The sequence below is a fragment of the Bos indicus genome, chromosome 16, assembly GCF_029378745.1.
Source record: "Bos indicus isolate NIAB-ARS_2022 breed Sahiwal x Tharparkar chromosome 16, NIAB-ARS_B.indTharparkar_mat_pri_1.0, whole genome shotgun sequence".
Lineage (NCBI taxonomy): Eukaryota > Metazoa > Chordata > Mammalia > Artiodactyla > Bovidae > Bos > Bos indicus.
In genome coordinates, this window is record NC_091775.1 from 32,333,107 (window position 1) to 32,357,687 (window position 24,581).

A 24,581-nucleotide genomic window follows, 5' to 3' on the forward strand; every position below is an offset into this window, starting at 1 on the left:
AGAGTCCCTTGGACTGCAAGGAGATCCAACCAGTCCATTCTGAAGGAGATCAGCCCTGGGTGTTCTTTGGAAGGAATGATGCTAAAGCTGAAACTCCAATACTTTGGCCACCTCATGCGAAAAGTTGACTCATTGGAAAAGACTCTGATGCTGGGAGAGATTGGGAGCAAGAGGAAAAGGGGACGACAGAGGATGAGATGGCTGGATGGCATCACCAACTCGATGGACGTGAGTCTGGGTGAACTCTGGGAGTTGGTGATGAACAGGGAGGCCTGGCATGCTGCGACTCATGGGGTCGCAAAGAGACACAACTGAGCGACTGAACTGAACTGATGTAGGTTTTTGTGTGAATATAAATTTTCATTTCATTTGGGTAAATATCTAGGAGTAGGATTGCTGGGTCGTGCAGTAAATATATGTTAAACTGTATAAGAAATTGCCAACCTGTTTTCTAAAGTAGCTGTACCATTTTGAATTTCCCACCATCAATGAATGAAAGCTCCAGTTACTTCACTTCCTTGCCAGCACTTGATTTTATCAGTTTTGTTTTTGTTTTTAATCATTCAAATAGACGTATAGTTAATTTCACTTTCTGGCTTTAATTTGCATTTTTTAATGGCTAATGGGGCTTCCCAGGTGGCGCTAGTGGTAAAGAACCCACTTAATAAAGGCAACATAAGATATGTGGGTTCAATCCCTGGGTTGAGAAGATCCCCTGGGGGAGGGCATGACAACCCACTCCAGTAGTCTAGCCTGGAGAAACCCCCTTGGACAGACTGATGATTTATTATTTTCATGTGCTTATTTGCCATCTATATAACTTATTTGGTGATATACTTGTTCAAATCTTTTGCCCATGTTAAAAGTTAGGTATTTTCTTCTTGAGTTTTGAGAGTTCTTTATCCTGCATCCAAGTCTTTTATTAGATACATATTTCAGAAAACGTTTGTCCTTGTCTGTGACTTGTCTTTTAATTCTCTTGAAAGAGTATTTTGAAGGGTGGAGGTTTTTATTTTATTTATTTTATTTTTTGGGTGGAGGTTTTTAATTTTACTGCCATTCAGTTTTCATTCTCTTTCTTTAACAAATCTGTCTTCTGATGGTATATCTAAGAAATCTTTGCCTAACCCAAGAGAATAAAGATTTTTCTGTGTCTTCTATTAGAAATTTTATAGTTTTAGGTGTGATCCATTTTTTAGTTAATTTTTATATGTAGTACAAGGTTTGTTTATTTATTCATTTATTTTTGGCAAATGGATGCCCCATTATTCCAGTAGCATTTGTTGAATCAATATCTTATGTAAGACAATAGTATATCATAGAAAGGGTGCAGTATTAGGTATTGGAGTAGTTGAGCTCTAGTCCTGGAACACCTACTCGGATCACTGGTGACGCTAGGCAGAGGTCAAATCTGAATGTTGGGTAGCAGGGCAGTTGACTACATGCTTTAGAGGCATGCAGAGTCTGCTGCCTCCTAACTGTTGGATGTTGGCAGGTCTCCCTGTAATAGTCCCTAGTTTTTCCTTTTGTAAGATGAGAATAATCCATATCTGGCAAAGCTGCTTGGAGGGTTCAATTAGATAATGTAAGTCTAGCTCAGGAGGTGGTATTTCCTCAGTGATGGTGGCTATTATTGTTATCAAGTTGTCTGAGGAAAGAGTCTAAATGGAAAGTTGTAGGAATTACAGCATCTGCTGTTCCCATCATTTGCTGATCAGATTCCCCGAATTGCTCACCTAATCTTCTTGACAGCTTTTGAAGTCTTCCTGCTCCAACTTTTAGTCATCTTTGCCTGCTTCCTTCCCCTTTTTTGTTCCTAATGCCTTCTGTTTGGCTCCAGTGATCCCTGTGTCGTGGTGATTAGTACTTTTCACTCTTGTATTCACCCTGTGATACCCCGCCCACCCCTGCCTGGGCGCTCCCTCCTGAGAAGGGAGCTGACCTGTGTCCAGGCTGAGGCATCTCACGACCCTTCATCACATGTGACCCTGTTCATTCCCACATTTCCTGACGAGGCTCACACTGAAGGGTGTGTGGTTGGGCTGTATGTAGGAGTGTGGGGATATGTGCGGGGAGGAGGGAAGGGAGGCGGCTGTCTGAATGAGTGGGAAGACAGCAAAGACAGCAGGAGTGACGCCGGCCAGAGTGACCTGCAGGCCATTCCTCCCCTTCCCCCCAGATCCCGGGACAAACCAGATGTCATCCTGGCTCTTTCCTCAAGTTCCCTCCCAGAGGAGATGCTGCTGCTTTTAGGATTTAGCACGTGGGAATTCTTCCTTTCTGAGTGTGACTACACTTGGAATCTTTTGCCCACGATGAAGCAGAAATCATGGAACTCCATGGGAACAGAGGCCAGACAAGACTTCCCTTGCCACTGATTTCTCACTTCAGTGCAGAAGAGTGTCTTCCATCCTCCCTCAGCCCTGAGCCTAAGAATAGGCCTCCTCAGCAGTCACAGCAGCTCAGGGCTCCAGAGTGGGTGAGACCAGCTACTCTGCAGGGCAATGGGCAAGGGTTGTGCCTAAAACCTGTAGCTGGCTCATGGGAAGATGGGGTATTCTCATTCCTTAAATTGTAATAATCTGTGTAGAAATTAAGAGAATATGATGCCACTCAAAAATAACTTTTATTTATTTAATTTGCAAAGTACATTTCCCCCCTGTATCTATTTGCTGGGCACAACAGCAGACTTGAAGGCTAAGACTTTTTATCCATGGCACCTGCCCAAAGTCCTTAAAATATGACGTGCTTGACTTCCCAAACCTTTGGAATCCTGTGGGTCTCTGTCACACAAACTTCCACTGACATCTCACCGTCGTGATATGGGAAGAAGCAGACTAAATAGTGAATTTCATGGTAACTCCTTGGGGCTCACTATTTGTGTAGTTATAGACAGGTAAAGAATTTGCCTGCAGTGTGGGAGACCTGGGTTCAATCTCTGGGTCAGAAAGATCCCCTGAAGAATTGAATAGCAACCCACTTCAGTATTCTTTCCTGGAGAATCCCATGGACAGAGGAGCCTGGTGGGCTACAGTCCATGAAGTTACAGAGTTGGACATGATTGAGCGACCAAGCAGCAGCAGCAGACAGGCCCCTGCGGCAACATCGCCTCCATAAGGGGGTGAAGCTGGGAAAATGGTGTCATTGGTGAGTCCAGGAGAATGTGTGATGTGGCTCTGTGAGTTGTGGATGGGGGCTACCAACTGTGGTTCCACTTTCTTAGACCCTTTGAGAAGTAGCTCTAGGGCTCCAGGTAAATACGGCATGTTGTATGTGTTTCTGCATTTCTCCACACTCTTACCCCAAAACCTGCTGAAATGACGCTAAGATTGGGCTCTCCCTACATATTGTTGAGTGCATACTTTCAGAGCCTAAAAGAGGCACAAGAAAGCATGCTTTTTACTTAGATCCATAAACAAATATCACAAAAGGCTAGTGATATGTCAGAAGGTGTCAGTTCAGTTTGAATAGCTGGAAGAAACATTAGGCATCTGCTTCAATACCTTCCTTTTACAGAGAGTAAAAGTGACCTGGACAGTGAGTGATGTTAGAGAGTCAGGACCAGAAAACCCAGGGATGCTAACTCTGAGACGATACTCTTTTGATGAGGCGCTGTGGGTACTGTACCTGGGCGTCGGGGCAAAGGTAAAGGTTAAAAGAGTAAGTTGGCTAGAAGTTCCCCTCTGACTGTTTTTCTTGCAAGATCACTTCCATTTGTTCACTCATCTTGAAGTGCTTAAAATAATATCTTTATCCAATTTCTCATCTCCTTTGGATGACAGAGCTCTAGAAATAAAAACAGAAAATATATATATATTAGATTGTTTTTGTATTGTTTAGATAGATTGTTTTACCACTGGGTAATTTAGTGTATTTTAATTGTAATGCGTGTCCAAGACCAAGAACGAATGTTCGCTAATGCTTCCACTAACCACCCAGGAGGATGAGATTCGGTTGAGCCTGTAAAAGACTAAACCACTAGCTCTAGTGGTGCATCTGAGGAACCAAGACACACTCTGCAACAAGCACTGTGATTTCCAGGAAGTCTTTTCTGTTCCAAGCCTGAGCATTAATTCTCAGGAAATCAGGCTTCTGGTATTGCTTTGGACTTAGGAGTGGACTTGTCTCCTTTATCGCTTATCTCTCATCCACAGTCACCATTTATCGCCAACCTTTCAGCAAACCTGCATGAATGTTTACTTCCCTCCTTCCTTTTTTCCCCCTTTCTTTCTTCCTCTCCCAAGTATTTAATGAAATAAGGCTTGTAATACACCAACTATGGTAATCCTAAGAGAAAAAGACCTCCCCTTCCCGCACATTCTAGTGTGGACACAGACATCAGATACACAGTTCTGTCAGTACAGCAGTTATCTGAATGGAAGCCTGTTTCAAGTGCAGTGGGAAAAAGGAAAGGAAAAACAAATAACCCTGCACAGTCGGAGGAGACTTCACAGAAGAGGTGGTATTGACCTGAGATATAAAGGCTGTAAGGTGTTTTCCGTGAGGCAGGTTCAGAGGGAGCATTCCACACCGAGGGCACACCCTGGGAAATGTCCTGGAGGTTTGGAGAGTGTAGCGTGTCATCGTTGTTCAGTTGCCAAGTCGTGTCTGGCTCTTTGCAACCCCATGGACTGCAGCACGCCAGGGCTCTCTGTCCCTCACCGTCTCCTGGAGTTTGCCAAGTTCATGTCCATTGAATTAGTGATGCCATCCAACCATCTCATCCTCTGTCATCCCCTTCTCCTCCTGCCCTCAATCTTTCCCAGCATCAGAGTCTTTTCCAATGAGTCAGTTCTTCTCATCAGGTGGCCAAAGTTTTGGAGCTTCAGCTTCAGCATCAGTCCTTCCAATGACTATTCAGGGTTGATTTCCTTTAGAATTGACTCGTTTGATCTCCTTGCTGTCCAAGAGATTTCTCTACAGTCCTCTCCAGCATCACAGTTTGAAAGCATCAATTCTTTAGCACTCTGCCTTTTTTATGGTCCAGCTCTCACACCTGTATCAGGAAACTGCATATTGTTCAGTGTTCCTGGAGGATAAAGGTTGGTAAGGGTAGTGACTGGGGGTAAGGGGAGAGGTAAACCAGGCGAAGAGTTTGGATTTTCATTACAGAGTGATGGGAAGCCATTAAAGAACATGAGGGTTGGCTTTGACCAGCAGCAGCCAGGAAAAATATAATCGTGTGTGTAGAAATAAAAAAGTCAGAAACTAGTCTACAAAGGAAAATCAGAAACTCTCAAAACAGGTGAGGAAATTAGTGAGGTTCTTATACTATTACATCCAGAAGAAGGGCTTTTTGAAGGCTGCTGTTGCATGTTTGTGATGGTGTTACTGAGTCAAGCTTACTCTGCTTGCTGCACAACAGGCCAATAATTGGGTGACGAGGTGTTAAGGCAAGGAATAATGACTTTATTCGGAAAGCTGGGTGTCCAACAAGATGGTGGACTAGGGTCTTAGACTACCCTTTTAAGGGGTCTGGATGCTAGTTCCTTTTATGCAACAGAAGGGGAGGAGGTGAGGAAGTAAAGTAAAAAGGCCATAAATCCTGCAAAATATCTCTTGATTTGGCCAGCCTCTGGGAAGGGATGTGTTAATTTCTTCTTTCCTGAAGCCATTCACAGCTGGGCAGGGTCTGGGTGTTTCCTTGAGATCCCAACGAGGGTACTTTAGTTTAACATTCAGGCAGAAAGGCCATTATGTATGCTTACAGCTACAGACAGCATCTTTTTAGTGAGTATAGTAACAAAAGCAAGGGAAAGCCAAGGTTAAAGTAAAAGAAGCAGATCCAATATGGAGTCAGATTTTGTTCTTACCTGACTTTTTCCCTCCCCACCACCCCAGAGAATGAGATGTCATTGGGTGCAGTTAATATCAGGGGATATGGCAGCTGGTCTATTTCAGATACTCATCTGCTTACAGGCTGTTTCTGGGTGCTTCAGTTAAAGACTAGCATGTTTACCAATTGTGCTGAGTATTAATTGCTGAGGAGAGGGTGTGATGGTTCTCTGAACTAGAACTGTACTTCTCGGTAATTAGGATATTGTATTGCTTCAGATGCAGACATCAGCATGTCTGCTGTTCTCCTTCAGCATGTATTGCCCAGGCATTTTCAGACCCTGAGAACTCTTAAAAAGTAAAGAAAGATGTGAGCTTTCTGTCTCTCCGTTTTTGATATGTAAATTGAACCCTGAAATTGTTAAAGCATTGATAATGCTTTCCTGTCCATGAAATTAAAATTTGAAAGCTGCAGCTAAGGGCTCATAAAAACAATTGTCCCCACATTTGTCATTAAACCCTTTTATGCAGTAAATTTGCGTGTCCTTAATTTAGAATCATCTTGCTTTTTTTCAGAATTTAGTCAATGTTTGCGTTTTTTTCAGTGTCGTCTTATGCTAATTTATTTATTTATTGTGCTTCTCAAAATGAAACACAGAAAGCAGCAGCCAATTAATAAATTATGTTTTCTGCAAATGAAATAAAGACATGTTAATCATTTCTAAACAATTAGGCCGCATTCAACACGGAGAGTTCCTCAGTGGGAATGGCACACACCTTCAGAAGATGAGAAAAACTCCCTGAGTTTGACGTCATGTCAGTGACTATCTACTTTTTTACAACTGTGTCTTGTTATGAATAAGGTCAATGAAAGTCGTGGTAAGAATTGTGCAGACTAACCGCCTTAATTACATAGCATTGCCTTTCAAGCTCAACAAAAGGCCCAGGGCAGCTCTCTTCTGAAGCTGGAAGTCATCATGTCCAGCAGCCATAACTTATAAAAGGGACAAGGAGAACCTCCCATGTCCTCAGAGAAGCAGAAGTGCTGTAGAAAAATAAGATTCTAAGGGAAGATAAGGGAACAGGACTCTTTAGCCTGCAGGGGAAGGGGCAGGACTGCATCCAGGCTGGGCGACCTTCAGTGGTAACTAAGCCTGGGGAAATAGACTTCAATTGCAAGTGTTTGGATTAGACAGGGCTCCCCCGGTGGCTCAGTGGTAAAGAACCTGCCTGGCAGTGCAGGAGACAAGGGTTTGATCCCTGGGTGGGGAAAATCCCCTGGAGTAAGAAATGGCAACCCATTCCAGTACTCTTGCCTGGGAAATCCCATGGACAGAGAAGCCTGGAGGGCTACAGTCCATGCGGTTGCAAAGAGTTGCACACGGCTGAGCGACTAAACAGCAACCACAGTGACCTTTGGATTAGATGTACTGACCTTCCAAACTTTTTTTTTTTTTTTTTATGGGATCCTCTTTTTCTTTTTCTTTTTTTTAATTTTATTTCATTTTTAAACTTTACATAATTGTATTAGTTTTGCCAAATATCAAAATGAATCCACTACAGGTACACATGTGTTCCCCATCCTGAACCCTCCTCCCTCCTCCCTCCCCATACCATCCCTCTGGGTTGTCCCAGTGCACTAGCCCCAAGCATCCAGTATCGTGCATTGAACCTGGACTGGCATCTCATTTCATACATGATATTTTACATGTTTCAATGCCATTCTCCCAAATCTTCCCACCCTCTCCCTCTCCCACAGAGTCCATAAGACTGTTCTATACATCACTGTCTCTTTTGCTGTCTCGTTCACAGGGTTATTGTTACCATCTTTCTAAATTCCATATATATGCGTTAGTATACTGTATTGGTGTTTTTCCTTCTGGCTTACTTCACTCTGTATAATAGGCTCCAGTTTCATCCACCTCATTAGAACTGATTCAAATGTATTCTTTTTAATGGCTGAGTAATACTCCATTGTGTGTATGTACCACAGCTTTCTTATCCATTCATCTGCTGATGAGCATCTAGGTTGCTTCCATGTCCTGGCTATTATAAACAGTGCTGCGATGAACATTGGGGTACACATGTCTCTTTCCCTTCTGGTTTCCTCAGTGTGTATGCCTAGCGGTGGGATTGCTGGATCATAAGGCAGTTCTATTTCCAGTTTTTTAAGGAATCTCCACACTGTTCTCCATAGTGGCTGTACTAGTTTGCATTCCCACCAACAGTGTAAGAGGGTTCCCTTTTCTCCACACCCTCTCCAGCACTTATTATTTATAGACTTTTGGATCACAGCCATTCTGACTGGTGTGAAATGGTACCTCATAGTGGTTTTGATTTGCATTTCTCTGATAATGAGTGATGTTGAGCATCTTTTCATGTGTTTGTTAGCCATCTGTATGTCTTCTTTGGAGAAATGTCTATTTAGTTCTTTGGCCCATTTTTTGATTGGGTCATTTATTTTTCTGGAGTTGAGCTGTAGGAGTTGCTTGTATATTTTTGAGATTAGTTGTTTGTCAGTTGCTTCATTTGCTATTATTTTCTCCCATTCTGAAGGCTGTCTTTTCACCTTGCTAATAGTTTGCTTTGATGTGCAGAAGCTTTTAAGGTTAATTAGGTCCCATTTGTTTATTTTTGCTTTTATTTCCAATATTCTGGGAGGTGGGTCATAGAGGATCCTGCTGTGATGTATGTCAGAGAGTGTTTTGCCTATGTTCTCCTCTAGGAGTTTTAAAAAAAATATGGAATGCTTCACGAATTTGCGTGTCATCCTTGCGCAGGGGCCATGCTAATCTTCTCGGTATCGTTCCAATTTTAGTATATGTGCTGCCAAAGCGAGCACCCAAACTTTTTTTTAAGACATGATGGTGTTTCCCCTCAAGGGTATCTTCTAAGAACAAAATCTTTCCCATCTGTCTCTTGCTTGGATTCCCAAGAAGCTTACCATTCTGTAAGTTCTGGAACCGATTTGACTCTAATAGTTGCCTAGATATGTGAGATTGGGTGGACAGGGGAGGATTTTTTTTAAAAATCACACATTCTGCCAGTAAAGAAAACTTTTAAAAATCACCCACCATGAGTTTGGGTCATTTCACCTTTATCTACTCATTCGCATGACATATGTGTTTAGCAAGCATTTGCTGAGGGCCTGCCTTGTACTCCAAGGCCTAAAAGAAGACGCTGTTAACTGAAGCTCCCAGAAAGCAGGCCAGAACTAGGCAAGAATGAAAAGAGGGTTAAGCCTATTAGGTTGATGCCTGGATTCTTACTGTGTTGGGCCATCTGTGTGTGTTGTGATCTGTTGGTTTCCAGGGATAAAGATGTTGAGAGGTCAGAAAGAAGCAGTCCTCCAGGCTTCCCTGGTGGTCCAGTCGTTAAGAATTCTCCTACCAGTGCAAGCAATACAGGTTCAATTCCAGCTCCTGAAAGATCCCACGTGCCACAGGGCAGCTAAGCCCATGTGCCACAACTACTGTGCCCACACCCTAGAGCCCAGGAGCTGCAGCTGCTGAGCCCACATGCACCTAGCGCCTGAGCTCAGCAAAGAAAGAAGCCGCTGCATATTGATGTTTGACAGAAAACAGCAAAATTCTATAAAGCAATTATCCTTCGATTAAAAAATAAATTAATTTTTTTTAAAAGTCACTGCAATGAAAAGCCTATCCATCGCAACTAGAGAGTAGTCCTGCTCACTGTGACTAGAGAAAGCAGCAAGAAAGACCCAGCACAGCCAAAAATAAAATTAAATAAATAAACAAACAAGAAAACGAGGCAGTCCTCCTCCCTGGTCCTTCAGGATCAGCACACAAAAAGAAGCAAATTAGTAAACAGGAAATAGAGTTTACTTCTATACCTCAGTCCCAGTATTTTTGTTTGTTTTGTTCTGTTTTTTAAGCATGAAAGTAAAAGTGGCTGAGTCATGTCTGACTCTTTGTGACCCCATGGACTATACAGTCCATGGAATTCTCTAGGTCAGAATAGTGGAGTGGTAGCCTATCCCTTCTCCAGCGGATCTTCCCAATCCAGGAATTGAACCAGGTCTCCCACACTGCAGGCGGATTCTTTGTCAGCTGAGCTATCAGGGAAGCCCTTTTTAAGCATGATGGAGTGGCAAATAGACGGGGTTGGGGGGCGGGGGGAGCTTAAAAATGAAAGGTGGTAGACCATTTTGTTCCTTACCCCAGAAAAAGTGGAAGAGAGCAAAATTATCACAGGATGTCTTGGGTTTCAGACTTTTCTTTGGGTGGTTTCAGGGCTTGAACAAGACAAGTTCATTTCAAGTGCGCCCCCTAGTCTTTGTGCTGGGAGCCTGCTTCAGATGTTATCTGGATTGTTCTGAGGTAACCAAATACTATTTTATAGTCGGGAAGAAATAAACTGTTGCCGTAATGCTGTTGGTTTAGCATCTAGGTATCAGGGTTGTACTTAGGAGCAGATGGATTTTTGATGTTATTAACAAAGCTTTTAGGGATTGTCTATGCCCTTTCCACATTTGTCATTTCAGAACTTAAAGACTGAATGGACAGGTTTAAATGTAAAATCACTGATATTGTCCATTAAGGGCAGTGACTGACTATCAGTCTCAATTTCTCTCTGAAACAATCCCAGTGCCGCTGTGTTAGCAATTAGAGAAGCTTAGTCTTCTCTTTCTGTAAAATATAAACGCTTGAAAACAGTTTGCCTACGTAAGTCCGTCTATTGACTGAGCTTTTCATGCTGCCGTAAGCTCATCCCAATAATTTTTACCCAGGAAAATTACTACTCTTCGCCATCCAGCCTTTCAATTAAGTGTGCTTTGCTATGAGACATAGCATTTAGATTTTTATTAATTTAAACATTTTGTGTCAACAGAAGGTAGATCATTATTAACTGGTACAGTGTGGCGTTTCACAAAATACATACGTGTCATAGAAAAGTAATTAACTTCCTCATTCTATTGCCGAACAGATGTGTATCTGAATAAGAACGGGGCCCCAGGGTGCGCTGGCACATTTATTTATTTATTTTAAGTCATTAAATTGTTGACTCAGAGACCTCATTGCAGGTTTTCCAAACTTTGTTCTCTTTCCCATTGCTACCTCCCACCTCCCTTCCCCCGTTAAAAACAGGTTTAGAGCAATCACCCAAAATGATCAATTCATTTTTGGCTTATTGTAGTCACTGCAAGCTATGGATGGGTTCTCTTTCAGATGAGATAAGGGTCTGATGACTAAGATCGCTGAGAATACAGAGGATAAATGGGGACTTTTGTTGCAAACGTGCGGAAGGTTTAGTGGCAGCTGTTTGAGGCAGCCGGGGGCTGGGCTAATCAACCTGACCGGTGTTCACTGGCCAGCATGCCAAAGTGAGGCCAGTCCAGACCGTGTGACCACACCAGCTCACTGTCACTTCTTTCTTTCCCTCCAGTAACAGCTCTGATACTCTAAGGATGTCTTCTGCTCCATTCTCTCCTACCTGGACTGCTTGCTGAAGGGGTGTGCTAAGTGGTCTGCCTCTTGCTACCCTGCTGCTCCAGAATTTATTTTCTGTGCAGAAACCAGAGGGGTGTTTTTCAGGAGGGACTTCTCATCCACGCCCCATTCACGGGAAGGAGAGATGGAATGATCCTGGTGAGGTCACTGTGTGGCCTCTGCTGCTCACCTTTCTAATTTCAACCCCTTGGCAACGACTTACCAAGCTCTTTGCTGTCTGGGGTCCTTGCACCTGGCTTGCCTGTGCTTGAATCAGTCATCTGTGTCTCGGTGCCTCCCCAGCTCTTTCTTCATCATTCTTCAGCTCAGCATTCCCTCCTTGGAGAGGCAGTCTTGACTCCCCTGTGAAATAAGGTGCCTCCTTCCGAGTTATTCCCTGATGCCTCTCTATCTCCATTAGAGCACAATTACTACATATCATTATTGTTTGTAGTTGCCTGTGTGCTCACTTGTTAAGAAAGTCAGAAGGACTTTATCAGTCTTATTTTCCATGGTGTCCTCAATGCCTAGTGTACTGCTGCAATAGTTACAACTGATTGTAACATATTTGTGTGGCATGAATGAATTGGTCAAAAAAATACTGCTATTTGCCTGCTATTAAGCTCAACATTCAGAAAACTAAGATCATGGCATCTGGTCCCATCACTTCATGGGAAATAGATGGGGAAACAGTGGAAACAATGTCAGTCTTTATTTTTGGGGGCTCCAAAATCACTGCAGATGGTGACTGCAGCCATGAAATTAAAAGACGCTTACTCCTTGGAAGGAAAGTTCTAACCAACCTAGATAGCATATTCAAAAGCAGAGACATTACTTTGCCAACAAAGGTCCGTTTAGTCAAGGCTATGGTTTTTCCTGTGGTCATGTATGGATGTGAGAGTTGGACTGTGAAGAAAGCTGAGCGCCGAAGAATTGATGCTTTTGAACTGTGGTGTTGGAGAAGACTCTTGCGAGTCCCTTGGACTGCAAGGAGATCCAACCAATCCATTCTAAAGGAGATCAGCCCTGGGTGTTCTTTGGAAGGAATGATGCTAAAGCTGAAACTCCAGTACTTTGGCCACCTCATGCGAAGAGTTGACTCATTGGAAAAGACTCTGATGCTGGGAGGGATTGGGGGCAGGAGGAGAAGGGGACGACAGAGGATGAGATGGCTGGATGGCATCACTGACTCGAAGGACGTGAGTCTGAGTGAACTCTGGGAGTTGGTGATGGACAGGGAGGCCTGGCATGCTGCGATTCATGGGGTCACAAAGAGTCGGACACAACTGAGCAACTGAACTGAACTGAAGCTCTACAGGATATGCCAAGTAACTGCATCACTAGAAGCTTTGAAATGACTTTTGCTTGTAAAACAGCTTCAAAATAGTGTAAATGATGGGCTTCAGGAAGGAATATTCTCACCTAATTTTCCTCCAAAAGTTTCTAGGTTGGAACATGACCTATCGCAGTTCCCAACACCAACGCTTACAAACCTGCATGTAAACCACCCAGAGAGACCGGGTGCATTGCAGTGACCTAGTCATGAGACCCCCTGTCTGAGCCCCTTGCATACTTTCCTCTCAGAAAGCATACATTTCCACCGTGTGTGAAACTAGACTTTATTCACACAGGGTGGTGTGTACCAAGATATGTGATATTTCTAAGCTGATCAGGAGCATAAGGAAACGGCAATCACTCCAGTATTCTTGCCTGGGAAATGCCATGAAAAAGGAGCCTGGTGGGCTACAGTCCATGGGGTTGCAAAGAGTCAGACATGACTTACAACCACAGGAGCATAAATATTATTCACATTACCCTGTTGGATATCTTCGTTTTTTATAATTAACAAAGTGTAAGAGAGTAGTTTCATAGAGACCTGTAAGCCCAGGACTAGAAAGGACCTTAAAGGCCTTGCCCAACCAGGGCAGGAACCTCTTTGGGGTAATTCCTGCTGGTGGGTATAGAACTCAATGTGAACCCATTTTTGATGGAGATCTTAGCACACTCAGTGTCTTTGGGTAGACCGTTTCACTCCCAGGCAACTGTGATTATCAAGTTAATTAACCTCATGAATTCAAACTTGTCTTTTTAAACTCACATTAGAGTTCTAGTTCTGCTTGGTGGAGCATGTGCAAGAGTGCGTGTGTGCTAAATCAATTCAGTTGTGTCTGACCCCATGGACTGTAGCCTACCAGGCTACCCTGTCAACGGGATTCTGTAGGTGAGAATACTGGAGTGGGTTGCCATGCCCTCCTACAGGGGCTCTTCCTTACCCAGGGATCCAACCCACATCTCTTTCATCTCCTGCATTGGGAAAAGGATGTAGAGAGTAAATAGCATCCTTACTCCACCCATCAGAGTATTGGAGGCAGGTGGAGTAGTACAGGGGGCTTTCCTGGTAGCTCAGCTAGTAAAGAATCTGCCTTCAATGCAGGAGACCCTGGTTTGATCCCTGGGTTGGGAAGATCCCCTGGAGGAGGGCATGGTAACCCACTCCGGTATTCTGGCCTGGAGAATCCCATGGACAGAGGAGCCTGGCAGGACTAAGCCCAGTACAGGGTAGCACAGAGCACTCAGGCCATCAGTTAAACAACCAGAAGATCAGTTCCATCTCCATTACTCTCTAGCTACTTGAACTTGAAGATGTTACTTCATCTTTCTCAGCTGCAGTCTTATCTATAAATTAGGGACTGAGTGGTGTTTACCTTCTACCTTCTTGAAATGATTTAATGAGGTAAAGCACTTAAAGTAACTAGTTCAATGCTGCTGCTAAGTCGCTTTAGTCATGTCCAACTCTGTGTGACCCCATAGACGGCTTCCCCGTCTGTGGGATTGTCCAGGCAAGAACACTGGAGTGGGTTGCCATTTCCTTCTCCAATGCATGAAGATGAAAAGAGAAAGTGAAGTTGCTCAGTCGTGTCTGACTCTTAGCGACCCCATGGGCTCCTCTGTCCATGGAATTTTCCATAAATCTCAATAAATGTTATTGGCATTTTTTCCCCTGCAGCTAGCCAGATCTCTGAAATTCAGCCTTATGTGTAAAATAAGGAAAAGAATTCCTACCAATGAGTGGTCCAAGGTTGACTTCATTTAGTCCTAAGACATGGTTGATTGGTCAGTCAGACTGGAATCTATACATGCATTCTCATCCTAACCAGATTTCATTATGTTTTCTTAAAAAAAAAAAAAAAAATCGGTCTATTGAAGTATGATTGACATGCAAAAAGCTGTACATATTTACTGCATACAACTGAATGGATCTAGAGATAAGTACACACCAGTGAAACAGTCACCACAATCTATGCTATAAACATGTCCGTCACCTCCAAAACTTTCCTTTTACTACACTTATTAAGCTTTTGTGAAAGAACACAACATGAGAGCTACCTTCTTAGCAAATTTTAAGTGTACAGTACGGTGTTATTAATGGCAGGCACTATTTTGTAGCATAGATCTCAGCTTTTTATTACCTTGCCCTCAGAACATCATGAAAGACCTAAATACTTGTTGAAGTAGAAATATATGTTATTAGTAATGTTCACCCTGTGTGCTTGTACAGCCTCTGTGAGGAGATGAGTGCAGACTGCAAGGTTTGTTCTTCCTGTTCCCCTGCTGGTATACTCAGGAATACTACTTTATCCTTTGAAGTCTCAGTAAGCATTAGCCAAAGAAAGACACTGAGTTACCTGATGGGAGGGGGCTTATGTGTGTATTATGCACACTTTTATTTTTGTTTGTGTTTTTTTGGGACCTCTTATGCCACCGCTTTGGGCTTCTGCTGCCACTCCCTTTCCTCCAGTTCATCAGAGGAATAATAATTGTTTCATGCTGTCTCTGCAAAGTTCTTTGACTACCCTGGATATTAGTTCACCTGGAATTAAACGTAAGAACTTTCCTTAAGATACCTTGTTCTGCTCTGTCCTGTTTGAGAATAATTTCTCTGGGGAGAAACGAAAGGGGGAGAAACCTTAGAATCATGTAGCTCTGTTCTCTGTGTTATCTGTTGATCTCATACCACTCACCCCAAGCTGTAAATCCCTTCGTGCTTGCTTCCTGCTCACTGAGCCCAAACCTTTCCTGAAAGCCGCAGTCATTCAGCACTCCCTTCCTTACGGTCTCCTGGGTGACTGCTCCTCTCTGGGACTGTCCTGGGGTTGTCTGCTCTTGTCCATCTTCTGTTATGATACAGCTTGTGTATGTGTCTGTTTAGCAGTTACTGTGAGGCGGTTGCCATGCTGAGCACTTTACACGCCCTGTATTTTGTTTAGTCCTGATGCTAGCTGTGTAAGGTCGATTCTGTAGTTCTGTTTCCTGTTGGGAAATGCTCAACAGCTACTTTAGCATCACGCTCTCAGATTTTGTTCAGGATGGGGAAGTGGTGCCATGGTACGAATAGAAATGGGTACAGCAAATGTGAACTTAAATGATTATCAAAAATTTTACAAGCTTACAGTTTCCCAATAGTTTAATGATGAATGTGCCCTCATTATCAAGACTATAGGTGCTTTGTTATAAAATGAAAACACATTAAAAAAGGGAGTGGAGACATGGGAAAGTGGTTCTAATATCTGTTATGAGCATCATGAAACCTAGATGACAGAAGTGTCACTGGTCTTCCTGGAGGTTAAACAAATGTGTGTTGGTTTCTTGGCTGAATTGTAGTTGGAGCAAAGAAAGGTTATTTATCTGCTCATGTGAAAACCTCACCATGACTGGCTTCCCCTCCTCCCCGTCCAACTTCATGTTTATTTCACCTCCTCCTTTTCTGCCATTCCTGCCCCCATGGAGGACCAATAGGTCCGAGTTTGGAGCAAAGTCAGAGACCTTGGTATTCCTTAAAGCACATTCCTTGTGGTGCAGGCGTGGGCATGGGGGCCTCTGCTCTTACACATTTCTAGTGAGGCAGGAAGTGGGCGTTCTGTGGATGCCTTGGTTGGTGGTTGGTAGTTTAGTCGCTTAGTTGTGTCTGATTCTTTTGTTACCCCATGGACTGTAGCCCACCAGGCTCCTCTATTCGTGGGGTTTCCCAGGCAATAATACTGATGTGAGTTGCCATTTCTTCCTCTAGGGGATCTTCCTGACCCAGGGATTGAACCCGAGGCTCCTTCCTCGGCAGGCAGAATCCTTTATTGCTGAGCCACCTGAGAAGCCCCTGTAGATGCCTAGAGTGAACTAAAGCCCCTGATAGATATAAAACTGGCATGTCCCACAGAGTCATCTCCCACTGGTGATGAAAAGCAGGTTCCCTCACGTGTGAATGAGAAGTCTCTGAGAACTCTCTGAATGAGGTTCTGTCTACACTTGTACAGAGCAAGAGGGATATTTCACATTTGTCTACTTCCAGAAGGGAATTCCATGCCTATTTTAATTGATGATGAGCATTGAGTAATATTAAAATCTTACTTTCAAGTAATCTAGGAAGTTAAATAGTAAATTAGCAATGTTAAAGGAAAATAGCTGGGGCTGTGTACTTTGACCCATTGAGTATGACTCACAAAGAAAATAAAAACTGATTAAGACATCATGATTTTATAAATCCTCTATAACTGGCATCATAGCATTCCCTGGGGCAAGAGGTATTAAAAGAGGATTAGGTTCTCTTGTATACACCCAAAATGTCGTTTGGACACCCAGAATTTGATAGGGTCCTTATCAGACATCAGTGTTCAGACTATACCTATACCTGTACTAGTTGGGGCAGAATTGAGATTTGACATTGCCCACAAACCGGGTCCACCTGAAAGATACTCATGGTTCAGGAGATTCAGTGGGTATTCTTTGGAAGCAGGAGTATGCTGAGTATATGCTGCAGCGTGTTTCCGGTTTTACCCAGGATTTCCAGCGTGCCCTCCATGAGATCACTTGTCCCTTTCTGTGCCTCTTTCTCTTCCTGTGAAGTGGGGACCTCTCTGGTCATTGTCTGGTAATGTTTATGAAGCCCCATCAGACTTTTGTCTGGAAGGCTCTGTTAACAGTAATGCCTGCTTGGTTTATGAGATGGTTACAGGAAAATGGAGGTGGGGGTGGGGTACCGAACATAGCCGGTGCTTTTATCTTTGACATTATAAAAAGGTCCCCTGGCCAAGGGCCAGATTGGAGTTTCCTGGAACATAAAATGCAGATGTGTGCTTTTATGCCAGGGAACACTCACCATAACTTCGGCCAGCACTTCACTTCCAGGATAGGCACGGTTGCTAGGGAGAGCATCTGGGTCCTGGTGATTTTGTAAAGGGTCTCTTGTCGGTTTGAGGTGGGGGAAAAAAAAGTTGAACTGTGGTCACCTCCTCTCCCAGACCTTAGAAGGAGTGGTCTCCCTGCCAGACCCTTAGCTTATGAGTAATGCCCACTGGAATGACCCTCCCCATCCCAATTCCTGCCAGCTTCCAGGAACAGAGCCCTTTATGAATTAATTCACAGACAAGAGAATTATTTTAGAAGAACTGGAGGAGCGCTGGCTTTTTTCCACTGGGAGACAAATGCAATTCTGGGCTCTTTATTTCTGAAAATATGACTGAGATATTAAAGATAATTCTTCCCCTCAAATTGGGACATTTCTTTGGAACATCTGCCTGTGTGGCACAGTCTGTCGATTTCAGTCCTGCCTTAGAAGGTGTTAGTAAGAATTGGTGAATTTGTGCAAGCCAGCTCTGAAAAGGTAGGGGGTACTAATGAAAAGTGCATTAACTGGGGTTAAGGGACAGATTCTGATGTCACATTAAATCATTTCCTTTGGTTGCCCTTATGATTACCTCCTAAAAGAGTACATCTAGACTTCTGTTCAGGACTCATTATCTGAAATTGTTAGTGTGAGCCCCAACTAAATTACTCCCTAAGTCTGAGAGTTAGTCAGTCGTGTCTGACTCTTTGTGTCCCCATGGACTGTAGCCCGCCAGGCTCCTCTGTCCATGGGATTCTCCAGGCAAGAATACTGGAGTGGGTTTCCATTTACTTCTCCAGGGCATCTTCCCGACCCAGGGTCTCCCACATTTCAGGCAGATTCTTAACCATCTGAGCCACCAGGGAAGCCCCCAGTTTGAGATCACAGATGAAACAATCTGATGTACTTGCTTTAGGAGATAAGCAAATGCCATGTTCTCGTGTGAGTTTGGAATGTTCCCAACACTAATCATTATACATACAAGTGTTCAGGGAGATGTGTGGATTAAATAGTCACTGTCAAGTTCTGGGTTTGGTAGAGGGCTCTACTGGGTTGGGTCTAGTCTTTGCTCAGTCCTCTGCATACTTTGTCTGCTCTGACTGGTACATTTTATAGTGAGAAAAATCAGCTTAAAATAGAACGAAGGAAAAAAATAGGATGAAGGTGTTTGTAACCTGTTGCACAACCACAGATTTCAAAGTCTTACCCTTCTGAATTTCAGGTCTCTTCCTGCAGACACCACAGACACAGGTGACTAATGGAGTGGAATGATAGGTTTCCATCTCCATGGTAACTTTAATCAGGTTCTCACCTGGGGAAGCTGAGCCAGGAAGCTCTGTTAGCCTCCAGGGTACACAGCTGGCCAGCAGCAGAGCTGGGCTTGGGGCTCCAGCCTCCTTGTTTCCATTTCACGGTGCTGCCTGTCACACACTCCCTTTTGCCCATTGTTCATCTTATTTATAACTGTCTTTGGAAGAGCCTCATCTAGTTCATTGTAACTGCCGCTCTTAGAACATTGCCCCTATACTTAACTTGGGTCTGTTCAGCTGCAATTTCAAGCATCTTCCTCTGTTTGCAGAGGAAAGTGAAAGCAGCTATTCCTAAAGAAGGAATGATGAGATGGAGGTGTAGCAGACAGAGGTGAGGGCTGTTGTTTGTGTCTCCCTTAAATAACACCTGCCCTGAGATTTGGGGGTATGCTTTACCTTAATGAGGGTTGCCATTTGGACAATTTTTCCTGTAAGATAATTTGTGTTTTTCCCAGTCTCAAACCTTCCTCCTTGTGGTGGTTATATGACAGGATTGGCAGGACTCTGCTAGGAATTGCAACAAATTCTGCTTAAGTGTGCTTTTGCAAACAGAGCCAGTAGCCTTCTGCTTCAGATAACCCCATCATATACTCTCAAGAACGTGTCTTTTTTGTGGGATAGGTGTCTGCTACTTCAGTGTCTTCATGCAATCTTTACTTGCCTTTGCATATCAGCTAGTCATGCTAGTTTTTCACATGTGCATGCACGAGTGCTCAGTCCTGTCCGACTCTCTGCGACCCCATGGACTCAGCCCTCCAGGCTCCTCTGTCCACAAAATTTTCCAGGCAAGAATACTGGAGTGGGTTGCTATTTCCTTCTTCATGGGATCTTCCTGAACCAGGGATGGAACCCATGGTTCTTGCGTATCCTGCATTGGCAGGTGGATTCTTTTCCACTGTGCCCCCTGGGAAGCCAGTTTTTCACACATGGTGTCATTAAAGGCAGATTTCCAGCAAGCACCACTGACATAGGTAGGCTTTCAAACTCCCCCAAGTGTGTGGATGCTGTTTTTTTATTTTCTGTAAATTGACATGATTGTATATAAGCAAATGAGTTTAATTCTCGGAGAAGGAGTTTTAGTCGCAGTGGTGGGAACACCGAGCACAGAGGGAGGGGAGCTGTTAAGGTCACAGCTGGGAAAGGCCAGTGGTTCTTAGTCACACTCAAGGCTTTGATCACTTTCCTAGAAGCCCTGAAGGGGCATGCCCCTTCCTTCTGGCAACTCTGTGTTCCTGTACGTGTAACCTTGACCTTGCAGTTGGTCGCAGTGTATGGCCTTGTGGAAATCTGTAGCTGCAGTAGAGTTATGGCAAATCGAATGAAACGGGCATTGGCAAATGCTGACAGCAGCAGTGGGAACAGGATCAGTGGAGGTGAAGTGAACGGCGCTGCTGTGGGCCCAGGTGGTCTCATGAACCTTCTCTTCAGCATCAGCGCTTGTTTGGACTGGGCTTAGTGCTCCTAGTTGCCCAAATGCTCCTCACCTGGATCCAAGCCAGTGACAGGATTGGCTATCTGGAGGAGGCCTGCCAACCTGAGAAGAAGACCTCTCTTCTGGGGTCAGCCAGCTTGGGGGCCACGAGGGGGCAGGAGGCTAGAGCTTCAGTCAGGCTCTTGGAGATGCAGAGTTTCGAGCCTGGCTGTAGATTCTTGGTGCACATCCCTTGCAGGCACTGAGATTTCAGCATTTTATGAAGAAGATGAAAGAAAGAAACTTTGCAAGGTGATTGTTCTCCATGCATATCTGAATGACATCCTTTTCATCTGCATCAGTGTGACCCATAGCTACAGTTAGCACGGAACCCAGTGGAAGATATACAGGGGATTGTGCCTGTGGAGGGCATAGGTTCTTGATGCATGAGAGGAGTTTGTCTGGATGACTCAGTTGAGGAAGAGCCTTCCAGGCAGAGGGAATGAAATACACAGAGATGTGGGGGTGGGCAGAGTGGTTCTTGATTACATTGTAATTTTCTCCCTCCTTCATGAGGGTGAGACTTTTTCTCCCTCCCACCAACAAAACAGACTCCAGTCAGACCCCTGATTTCTAGGATGGAAAGTGAAAACTCAGGGCACGATGCCATTCATGACATTAGTGCATCTAGTAAAGGTTAGAATGTGTATCCACTCAGGATTGTTACCACTGAAAAACTTAGCTTTAGCTAGATTAAATATCTTGCCAATATCACTCAGCTATGGAGTGAAATTCATTTTAGGACTAAATCCAGTGTTCCTTTCACTAAGTTCTAATTATTGTGTACCGTTGCTTGTTAATTGCTAATTAGAACATTCTGCAAGTTGAGCATGCTTCACTGAGAGAACATTCTTCTTCTTCTCTGTCCATAATGCCCACTGACTGGTTTGTGGTTGATATGAATAAGAGTGAATGCTCTATTTTTAACCATGTTTCCACTTTATGAAAGAGCTATTTTTCCCCTCAAGTTAAATCTGAAATGTTTTCAGTTTGTTTTTTTTTTTTTTTAAAAGAGGTGGAAATTGGTTCCTGTAGAGCTGTTTCCTGTGGATCATAAAGATTTTGAATGATGTTGTATATTAATCTATTGAGTGAGTGAGTGAGTGAAACTTGCTCAGTTGTGTCTGACTCTTTGCAACCCCATGGACTGTGTACCCAGCCAGCCTTATCTGTCCATGGAATTTTCCAGGCCAGAATACTGGCATGGGTAGCTGTTCCCTTTTCCAGGGGATCTTCCCAACCCAGATATTGAATGCAGGTCTCCCATATTGCACTTGGACTCTACCATTTGAACCACCAGGGAAGCCCATATTAATCTATTAGTCTCAGTATATTATCTATGAACCAGAGGACCTCAGTAAAAAGCACTGCAAATTAAACTTTGTTTCTCCCATAATTTTGATTTCAGGACTTTCCAATTTCTCTCCTAAGTGCAGACACTATATTTGAGCCTCATTTTGCTGTAGAAACAAAACAGACCACAAAAAAACTTCTTTTAAGACGCTAGAATTATTGAATTACTGGAAAAGTTTATGTGTTCAGTAATTTTATTGCCCATCCTGTACTCATCTCTCTTCAATCCAATCTAATTAGAGTTTGCATGAGGATTGGATAACAGGAAGTACAGAGAAGCAGATTGCCTTTCTCCTTTTCCTCTTAATGTGAACCATCTGAAATTAACCCAGTGCAAGAGTTTCAACATCAAATGCTTGTGAGCCAAGTGAACACATCTGTGTAAGTGTTCCAGATGCAGAGTAGGTCTGGATGGCTGCCTCTGATGTTTGAACCTGATAGAGCCACTGGCCACTTCCTCAAGGATGTGCTCAACCAGTCCTGCTGGATTCCAGCTTTACTCTATTAAAGAGACTCAGATTTCCAAATCTATCAGGGACCACTGGCAGCTGGCAGGGATGCTGCCTACCCTGAAACCCAGAGGAAGCATTTGGCCAACTGAATGCAACTGTGTGGACTGACACCCTTTGATGTAGTGGATTGTCTCGTATCATCTGGTACCTATTTTTTACTCTTAAGGGAAAAACGTTTATTTGTTGAGCAGCTTTGCATGGGGGAAATTGGATGGCTTTGCTGATCCATCCATGGATAGTTGAGGGCAGGGGCCTGTCTGCCAACTGAGTGGCAGGAGGCTCAGGGTGATGTTGGAGGTAGAAGCCAGGGGAGTCAACAGAGCTCACTTGGAAACAGTCTTGATGCTGCTGTCTGGGAACACAGGTCGTGAGCCTGTGTGGAATTCCGTATGCTGGGGTAGAGGTCACCTTTAGGTTCTAGACGGATATCTAGTCATTTGGTAAATACCAACAGTTCCAGTAAGAACATGCCATTTTCCAACGTAACTGTGACATAGTAGTATTAGAAATAAGTCAAGATAGAAATATGGAGGAAAGAGAATAATCTTCTGTTTCCTCGGCTGAGATTGTCCTTGTTGTTGCAGAATTAAGGTATTTTGTTCTTTTATTTTTGTAGTTTAAAAAAATGTATTTATTCATTTTTGGCTGTGCTGGGTCTTCGCAGCTGTTCTCGGGCTTTCTCTAGCTGTGGCGAGCAGGGGCAGCTCTCTAGCTGTGGCGCGCAGGCTTCTCATTGCTGTGGCTTCTCTCGTTGTGGAGCCCAGACTCTAGGGCGCAGGCTCAGTAGTTGTGATGCACGTGGGCTTAGTTGCCCCACAGCATGAGGGATCTTCTCAGACTGGGGATCGAACCCATGTTGATTCATAACCACTGGATCACCAAGGAAGTCCAAGTTATTTTATTCTTCTAATACGTTACCTGTGGATTGTAGATGTTTCCTCTCTCTGCATTCATTTACTCTGTCACCAGATACTTACTGAATAACTCACCATGATGGCACGGGGAATAGATATGATTAGGTCCAGGTCCCTCAAGGAGTTCTGAGCTAACTGAGGAAACATTAGATCATGAATGACACCTTGGCGCTAAGAGAGAGGTTTGCACGGTTTCCCTGGTGGCTCAGTGGTAAAGAATCCGCCTGCCCGTGCAGGAGGCATAAGTTTGATCTATGGACCAGGAAGATCTCAAATGCCACAGGGCAGCTAACCCCGGTGGGGTGGGGCCACAACTACCGAGCCTACATGCCCTGGAGCCCATCCTGCACAAGAGAGGTCACTGCAATGAGAAGCCTGCACACCAGGAGAGAATAACCTCTGCTTGCCGCAACTAGAGAAAGCCGGCACAGCAATGCAGACCCAGCGCAGCCAAAAATAAATACATGAATACATAAACAAAGAAAATTATTAATATTTTTTTTTTTTAAGAGAGGTTTGCAGAGCGGCTATGATGCTTCAGGAGGGCTGGGCTGCCTCAGAGGGTGGATAGACAAGATTTCCTAACTGAGAACATTTGAGACTGTCTCCTAAAGGACAAATGGGAAGAAAGCTGGAGAAATGAATGGAAATGGCAATCTAAGACTCTTTGCAACCCCATGGACTATTCTCCAGGCAAGCATACTGGAGTGGGTTGCCATTTTCTTCTCCGGAGATCTTCCTGACTTCAATCAAACCCACATCTCTAATGTCTCGTGCATTGGCAGATGGGTTCTTTACCACTAGCGCCAACTGGGAAGTGGCAAGGAAAGAGCAGAAAACTCCAATCCTAGTCCTGACAGAATCCAAAGGGCAAAGATTCCACTTGGAAGAGTAGGTGTACTGGCAGTAAGATGGAGCCAGGGGATGGGTCAGATTTGGGATGGGGCTGGGAGAGAAAGGAATGGGAATGAATGAGAAAGAATCAAATATCAAGAGCAGTAATTCAAATTGTGGAGGAGTTTGTACCTGGCCGCTGAGAGGGCAGGGGCAGATAGAGGAGCTTGAGTAGTTGAAGGGAGAAATTCAGGAGATTCATTCCACCCAGATTCTGAGAACAGCTGGCACAGTCCTGCCTTAGATGAACTATTTCCATGTTTTTATTGTTTAAAATGGAGTCACTTTTTAAGGACTCTTCTGGAGCTGTGTGGGGGAGTGGTCACCAGAAGAAGAGCCGAACTAGCTCTGCACTGCTCTAGGCTTTAAAGTGGTCGGGTGGTCATGAGACCAGCTTCTTGTTTTACTGGTGAGGAAGCTGGGGGCAGACAAAGGAGGTTGTCACAGGGACACCCAGGGGTCAGGACAGAGGTGCTGTTGGGGCTGGAACCAATACGTTCTCAATTCTCTTCATCACTTCCCAACAGAGAGAACCTTCTTCGGAGTCCTTCTGCTTATAGTCTGAGTTATGTTGATCATTTGTAGAACACTCAGCAATACTACATTTGATTTTAAAACACACACACACACACATAATGTATAATATAATATATATTTTATATATAGAATATTCTCACACCACTGAAAACAAATTTCAGGACTCATTCATTCAAGCCCCTTTTACAAGGTAGAGCTGAAATTTGAA

At 43.9% G+C, this 24,581-nt stretch overlaps 1 protein-coding gene and 1 non-coding gene across 3 annotated transcripts in view; one reads left to right on the top strand and one right to left on the bottom strand.

The window, feature by feature from the left end:
- The window catches only part of SMYD3 (SET and MYND domain containing 3), a 739,559-nt gene that overhangs the window by 594,794 nt on the left and 120,184 nt on the right, over nt 1-24,581 (top strand). The window lies entirely within an intron of this gene.
- Nucleotides 8,511-8,617, bottom strand: LOC139176585 (U6 spliceosomal RNA). The gene has a single exon (XR_011561042.1). It is a non-coding gene; the product is annotated as a U6 spliceosomal RNA (small nuclear RNA).